The 7,504-nt window shown below is 43.3% G+C and overlaps 1 long non-coding RNA gene across 2 annotated transcripts in view; it reads left to right on the forward strand.

Moving 5' to 3' along the window:
- Positions 1 to 7,248, forward strand: part of LOC138158150 (uncharacterized) — a 29,985-nt gene extending 22,737 nt beyond the window's left edge. Inside the window, exons 4-5 of one of the 2 annotated variants that reach the window (XR_011167567.1) lie at positions 632 to 704; positions 5,894 to 7,248. This is a non-coding gene — a long non-coding RNA (uncharacterized lncRNA). Of the gene's footprint in view, positions 1 to 631; positions 705 to 4,851; positions 5,120 to 5,893 lie in introns of those variants that run through there. The other variant, XR_011167568.1, reaches the window with a different exon arrangement.
- Positions 7,249 to 7,504: the final 256 nt, after the last annotated feature.

Genomic DNA, 7,504 nt, shown 5'->3' on the forward strand with positions numbered 1-7,504 from the left:
CCCCCCCCCCATACAAAAATAAAATTTTCTGATCATTATTGGAAATTATTTCATCCTCTCTTGGGCTCCCATAACACTCTGGATATCTGTTATGGAACAAGGAAGGAAGGAAGGAAGGAAGGAAGGAAGGAAGGAAGGAAGGAAGGGAGGAAGGAAGGAAGGAAGGAAGGAAGGAAGGAAGGAAGGAAGGAAGGAAGGAAGGAAAAAGAAGAGGGAAGAGAGAGAAGATGAGAAAGAGAAAGGAGGAGGAGGACAAGGAAGAGGAGGAGGAGGAGGAGAATTGGCATCAAAGGCTTGCCTTAAAATCCTGATGTCCCTTACCCCATGTGACTTTGGGTAGCTTACCTCCCCTTTCCCTGTTGTATTTCCTCTATTTACGATCTGAGGGGGTTGATGGCCTCTGTGGTCTCTTTCAGCTCTATAGATAGGAGTTTATGATTGGATTAATGAGCTTTCTGTGAAATCATAAATTTCTGAGATACAGGAGAATATCTGTAACTTTCCCAATGACAATTTTTTTCTTAATAACACCAGATTAATACCTGTATACTTTTAAAAACACTGAAAATGCTCTTTTTTTTAAAATATCATCAATAACAACAAAGTTCCCTCCTTCCTTTCTCTCTCCAAGCTGCCAACTGGACCTGGTCCTTGCATCAGAAAAACCTTGGCCTTCTTAGAAAAGTAGCCCAGCCATAGCTCAGGTAAGACAGGAGCGGGGTGAGAACTGTTTGTTGGAAAATAGCCTGATGGTTCCCCATGTTGGGCCTGGACTCCTCATTGTGGAACTTGAAAGATGCCACCCAGGCTGTGACCAGGGGCCATACTCAGAAGGTCTCTGTGGGAGGTGGGGGGGAAGGGTTCATATTATATCAATGTGTCAAAATTTAGGAAATTGAAAAATGTCTATTTGCAGGAAAGCCAGAAGGAGAAACAAGGATGAAAGCAGGAATGTGGTTTTAAGACTCTGAAACCACTATAACTTTTTATACTTTCATCAGCACTCAGCCAAATGAAATCATATATCAAGCTGATGGCTTTCTTTTGCCCGCCTGCTGCTCAGGTGTCCCGTCCGTATCCCCCATCCCCTATTAATTCTACACGTGTTTCTGCAGACAGCAGTGATGCATTGGATGACACTCGCAAAGGGTTACAGAGCTGATACAATATTAGATAAAAATTACAAGTGAGAGGCTATTTTACTGCTATTTATTTTCATCAGCTAAGCATCGCTCTCCTAAATGTCATTCCAGTTTGGTCGATATCGGCTCCTCAGTCTTCTGAAAAGTTTAGTAATTCTTTTTTCTCAGCTTATGTATAGAAATCAATACTAGTTTGCAATTTGTTGAAACTGTGAAATAGGCAGGTTGCTGCTAATGTATTCCCAGCTTCCTTTTGCATGGGATTCCCAAGATGCTTTGCAGCAGGCCAATGGAAACTGAGATGGCTGTTTCATCAGTGGGTTATTAAAAATCTCAGATTGTGTCTATACATGCTAAAGTTTCGTTTTTTGGTCCAGACCTGCAATATAATTGGTTGAGGGAATTCTTAGTGTGGAAATAACCTTCAGTTTGGAAACTATGAGTAACTTAGGGTTGTAGACAGTTGCCTGGGACACCTGAGAGCAGGGAGTATGGGCCAGAGGCAGAACTTGAAGTTGAGTCTTCTTCACTCCCAAGCTGTCCCCCATCCACTGTGCAACACCGACTTAGCCTCTCTGGGCTTGCTTCCTAACCTGCAAAAGAGGGGCTTGGACAGCACTGTTGTCATCATCATCATTACCATAATCACTAGCATTTATATGATACTTTAAGGTTTGCAAAGCACTGCATTCATGTCTTCTCTAGGGCCCTCTTCCAGCTTGAAGTCAACAATCCTATGACAAAATCAAGTGAAGAATTAAGAGAGTTTAATTAGTTTCATTTCAGTGGATGGGGTGCCTGGCACGTTAAAGGCAATTGGCAAATGTGTGTTGGTTGATTGATTGGGTAAGAAAATAATACTAATAACAAGTGACATTGACAAATTACTTGAAGTCTCACAAAGTGCTTAACATGAGACATAATATAAATATTATTATCCTGACTTTATAGATGAGGAAATGGAGGTTTGGAGGGGGTGAAGAGGCTTTTTCCCATGCCCACAGGAAGTGTCTGAGACAGATGCTGAAGCCACATCTTCCTAACTGAGTCTAGCCCCTTTTCCATTATACTCCCCTGCTTCAGAAAGCCCATTCTTCTCTTCCTCTTCATTTTCCTTTTTCTTCTGCCTTCTCATTGGTGTGCCATAGCTCGTCTTTGTATATCTGGGACCTGATCCAGTGTTAGGCACATCGGTACTTGTTGAAATGAATTGAACCGATTTGGTTAATTTCCATTCAAGGCCACAGGGAGGGGAAAAGCCAGCTCTTTTCTCCTCTCTTTTGTTTTCCTCATTCCTCCTATTTTGTCCTCTCATTCTCATCCCCTCATTTTTTCTTCTTTTTCTTCTGCCTTCTTATTGATGTCCCGTCTTTTCTTTGTGTCTCTGAAACCTAGCCCAATGCCTTGCTAAATGAATGTGTTGAATAGGTTTAACAATGTAGAATTCTCATTATAGCTTAAGAGTCTGACGCTTAAAGGACCAGACCCTAGATACTCGTGTCTGGACATGGGCTTGCGATGCATTTATTATCTGGAAACAAAGGAATACAGGATTTCAGAAATGATGAGGGACTGGGGACGTTGGAGGTTATTTAGCCCTATCTCCTCATTTTAAAGCTGAGGAAACTAAAGCCTAGAAAGTTGAAATGAAGTCATTCGGGGGGCGGCCAGGTAGCACAGCGAGTAAGAGCACCGGCTCCAGTGTTGAGAAAACCTGGAGATCGAATCCCGGCTCAGACATTTAGCATCCACCCAGAAACATCTGGCCGTGTAACCTTGAGCAAGTTACTTAACCCCAATTGCTTTAAAAAAAAAAATGAAGCCCCTCGGGGGAGGTGATGGTTGGAGCATTCTGGCCACAGTCACCTCTCCTCTCCCCCGGAGTAGAACACTGGGAAGGACTGTGCATGCATCATCTCCCACCCCAAACTATCACCTTTCCTTTTGTCTAAAGTCTTCAGAATGGAAGACATCATCATTTTCCTTTGTCATTAAAAAGAATGATAAAAACACCAACTATTTATTAAATCCCCAAATAATTTTCCATCTGGAATGGCATTGCCATAAAAATGGATTAACTTAATCAACTTTAATATATTTTATAGTTAGATCTAAGTGGAATTATAAATTTACCAAAGCTCTGATCTTAGCCCATGGCCACTGACATTTATTTTTCTGGAATTAGACTGCCATCTAGTGGCCTCAGAAATATTGCAGCTCTATTAAAATTATGAAAATAATGGAAATTGTGAAAATTATAATAGAAAATACCTACCAAAGCATCTGCTGAACTCAACCCCCCCAACTAGGCTTATCATTGTCAAATTTGGAGAGATGTATGGGGCACAAATGGAATGATAGAGGGGTAGTCATGTTGGTTTGAGTATCTAAGCAGGGTTGACCCTCAGCAGGCAAAAACCTGGCTCAGAATTAAGGATTTAGGCTAATCTTTAAGGCAATTTAAGCCTGAGGTTTGTTGACTCTGCCTTCACAATGTCACTTAAATCCATCTCTCTCTTCACCCATGCAGCCACCACCCTAATTTAAGCCTTCTTTCATCCTCTCTGCCCAAGTTCTCCAATCCATCCTCCATACAAATGCAGAGATAACCTTCCTACAGCACGTCTGACCTTGTCACTCCTGGGTTTAAGAAGTTAAGCAGTGGCTCCTTATTATCTCTAGGATAACGTTCAAATCCCTTTCCTTGGCATTTGAATCCTTTACAATTTGATCCTAGCCTACCTACCCAGACTAATTTCACTTGCAGGATCATGGCTTTGGAGCTGGGATAGCTCTGGAAATCCACTTCCCCAAGGCCCTCCTTTACTGATGAGGAAATGGAGGCTTAAGGAGATTTAATGACTAGCCTAGGGTTACAACTAGTAAAGGTCTGCAGTGGACCTCAAACTCAGGTTTTCCTGACTCTGGTAGAGTCCAGCACTTTAGTCACTCTGCCCCACTTACTACCATCCCTTTGGGCTCCCCTAATACCCTTGGTGTTCAAGCCAAACGGTTGTACTTGTTACCACTTCCACATGATATGTCTCCTCCCAACTGTGTGCTTTAGCACAGGCTACTTCCTGCCTCCTCCCCTCAGCCTCTTGGAATTCCTAGCTTCCTTCAAGATTTAGCTCAAGCATCACCTCCTACATGATGCCTTCCCCACCTTCCCTCCCTACTCCATTTGGGTGTACTCTCCATCCTTCAAAATTAGCTTTTATTTACTTTGTATTACATACATTTGTAGCACCAAGGCAATATTCACAGCACCAATGGCAACTGTACATATGCCAGCACAGTTCTTCATCACAAAATATAACAGACTCTCCATATAGAAGATAGAAGCAAAACATTTATTAAGATACCAGAAAAGTAAATCCCAATACCAGGAAACTGAATCCATCGTAGCAACATAGAAGTTAATACACCATAGCACAGCATGAAGCCACACCAGCCTTTAGCCTTCCCACAAACAAATACTTACAAGTTTAACTGTCTCTCTGAATGTGTCTTCTCTCTCCCACCATCTAGATTCTCTCACTCCCAGCTTCCTATTGTTCTGCTCCACCTTTCAGCAAACTCCTCCCACCACAGGCTCTGTGTGATTACATTCATCCTATTAGGGGTCAGGGAAGATCTTCAAATTCCCATTCCCATTACAACATTGCACTTATTTGTATCCATGTCTATTCCACCTCCCCCTGCCCAGGATGTGACAAGCTACTCTACCAGTTATTGGTAACACAAAGACAAAAACACCTGTCCCTGATCTAAAGAAGCTTCTTCAGTCCAGAGATTCAGCTCTTCTCTCATACTCTCTGTCAATCAACCAGATAAAGTTTGACTATGGGCCTTCTACTTTCCACCATGGGGAGCATAGTGCACAGATGCAAAGAAAAAGACAGACAGTCCCTGCTTGCGTGGAGTTTGCATTTTCTGCTAAAGCAGCAGACAACAGGTACCTATTTAAGAATATGTGTACATATGTAATATATACACACATATATACATATGCATATATATGTATATATACACAAAATAAATTTTAAAATAAATATACAGATAATGGTGAGAGAAGACAAGAAGACTCTAAGAATTAGAATCAAGAAAGGCTCCCCACAGGAGGTGGTCACCCTTAAGTTGCATTCTTGAAGGGAGTTAGAAGGTCTATTAAGCAGTAGGAGAGAGAGGGCACTCCAGGCATAGGGATGACCAAAGGAGAGGCAGAAACAATGGGAGTTTGTGAGAGGCAGAAAAAGTACAGCTGACTAGACTATAGAGTACAGGAAGAAGGGAAAAGATTAGCTTGGAAAGCTAGACTGGAAAGTAAATAGTTTGGAAAAATAGACTGGGGGGGTAGCTAGGTGGAACAGTGAATAGAGCACTGACCCTGGAGTCAGGAGGACCTGAGTTCAAATCTGGCCTCAGACACTTAACACAAAACTAGCCGTGTGACCTTGGGCAAGTCACTTAACCCCAATTACCCTACCTTCCCCCCTCCAAAAAGCAAAATCTAAAATAATAATAATAATAAAAATGGGTCCAAGTTGTGAAGGGCCTTAAAAGTCAGGCAGAGGAGTTCAATTTTATCCTAGAATCTACGGAGCCAGTATAAGTCGTATTGTGATATACTAACATAATGCTTTGCTTGTACAGCACTACTAACAATAGCTAACGTTTATGTAGGGCTTTAGGATTTGCAGAGCATTTTCCACATGTTATCTCTTTGGATCTCCTTCCTGTCCCATCAGCTGCAGTGTTCCGCCAGGATCCCCCAGGATAAGCGCAGTGCTCTGAACATCCTGCCTCCCCCAGGATGAGCTCATCGCTTGAAATCTCTTCATCTTGGAGACTGATGCAGCTTCAATGCCCCACAGACGCTGTGACACTGCTCAGCACCCCTGGGCTGCCTCTCCCCTCTGATCAGAGGTTGGAGAGGGGAGAATAAACCATCCCAAGGACACCCTTGACAGGAGGCACCATCAGCTTCTCAGCTTAGCTTCGACTCCATGGACGTCATGCCCCCACGCCTGGGATGCTCTGGTGAGCCCCTCGCCCCTTTTCAGCTTCCTTTTGTGCACTGTCTTCTCCCACTGGACTGTAAGCTCCTTGAGGGCAGAGCCTGTCTGTTTCTTACTTATACTCCCTGCACTTAGCACAATGTCTGGCACATAGTAGGTGCTCAGTTAACATTTAGTAACCCAGTGAAATAGGAGCTGTTATTATCCCTTTTTACAGATGAGGAAACTGAGGCTGTGAGAGGTTAAGGGACTTAAGTATATCACATAGATAGGAAGTGTCTGCTATGCCTTATATCTGCCTACTGATTATTGAGTTGGGGAGTGACACAGTCAGGTCTGTGCTTATGGGAAATCATTTTGGAAGCTGCAAGGAAGCTAGATTAAAGGGGGGGGGGAGAGATTTGATTCAGGGAGACCCATCAGGAGACCTTTGCAATAGTCCAGGGGACAAGAGATGAGGGCCTTAACTGGGGTAGTTGTTGGATCAGCCAAAAGACAGGTGAGACATGAGAAATGCTGTGGAGGTGAGGCGTCCAAGATGCTGCTAAGGACATAAAACCCAGAAGACTGGAAGAATGAGGGGGGAGGAGGGCTTCAATGAAATAAGAAAGTTCAGTAGAGGGAAGACTTGGAGGGGAGGAGGGTGGTTAAGGAATTCTGGTTTTGATATGGTGAGTTTGAGAAGCCTCTAGGTTATGGGATTTAAAGATCTCCCATGCCCCATGGACGTGCTGACATAGCAGAGCAAGAGAAAGTGAAAAGCCGAGTTAACGGTCCTGCGGTTGGCAGTTGGCGGCAGTTGCCTTTTTTTTTTTTTTGAGTTAGGACTCCGGCTGAGGACTGCCAGGGGCCGGAGCTGCTGGGAGCACTCTTCCAGGACACTGGGTGGTTGCTGTGAGTGGGGAGAGGAGGACCTTTGCCTGAGGTAGCCTGTTCTGTTTTAAAGGCTTGAAAATGTGGGTGCTTTCTACTTTATCTACCTGTGCCAATGTCATAACAACTCTGATGGCTTTCACTTTCTGGTTTTGGGACTCAGTCTTTTGGTATCTTAATAAATTTTCTAGTTTATTTCCCCAAATGGCAAACCTGACGTATTTTGTGATGGATAATTATATCAGCATATTTGTAATCTCTATAGGTATTGTGAATATGGCATTGCTGATACAGACGTTCAGCTTGAAATATCTACTAGGTAGCGGGATGGGGGACTAGAAACACTGGAAGGAAGGAACTGGGAATGTTTATGCTGAAGCAGAGGAAATTTAGTGGAGAAAGAATTGAAAGTATTCCAGCGTTGGGAGGGTTGTGCATGGAAGAGGGCTCTCATTGGCTCTTCTTGGA

Source organism: Petaurus breviceps, unplaced genomic scaffold (assembly GCF_028583685.1).
Source record: "Petaurus breviceps papuanus isolate PSGF00001 unplaced genomic scaffold, PetGlider_PUasm1.0 174, whole genome shotgun sequence".
NCBI lineage: Eukaryota > Metazoa > Chordata > Mammalia > Diprotodontia > Petauridae > Petaurus > Petaurus breviceps.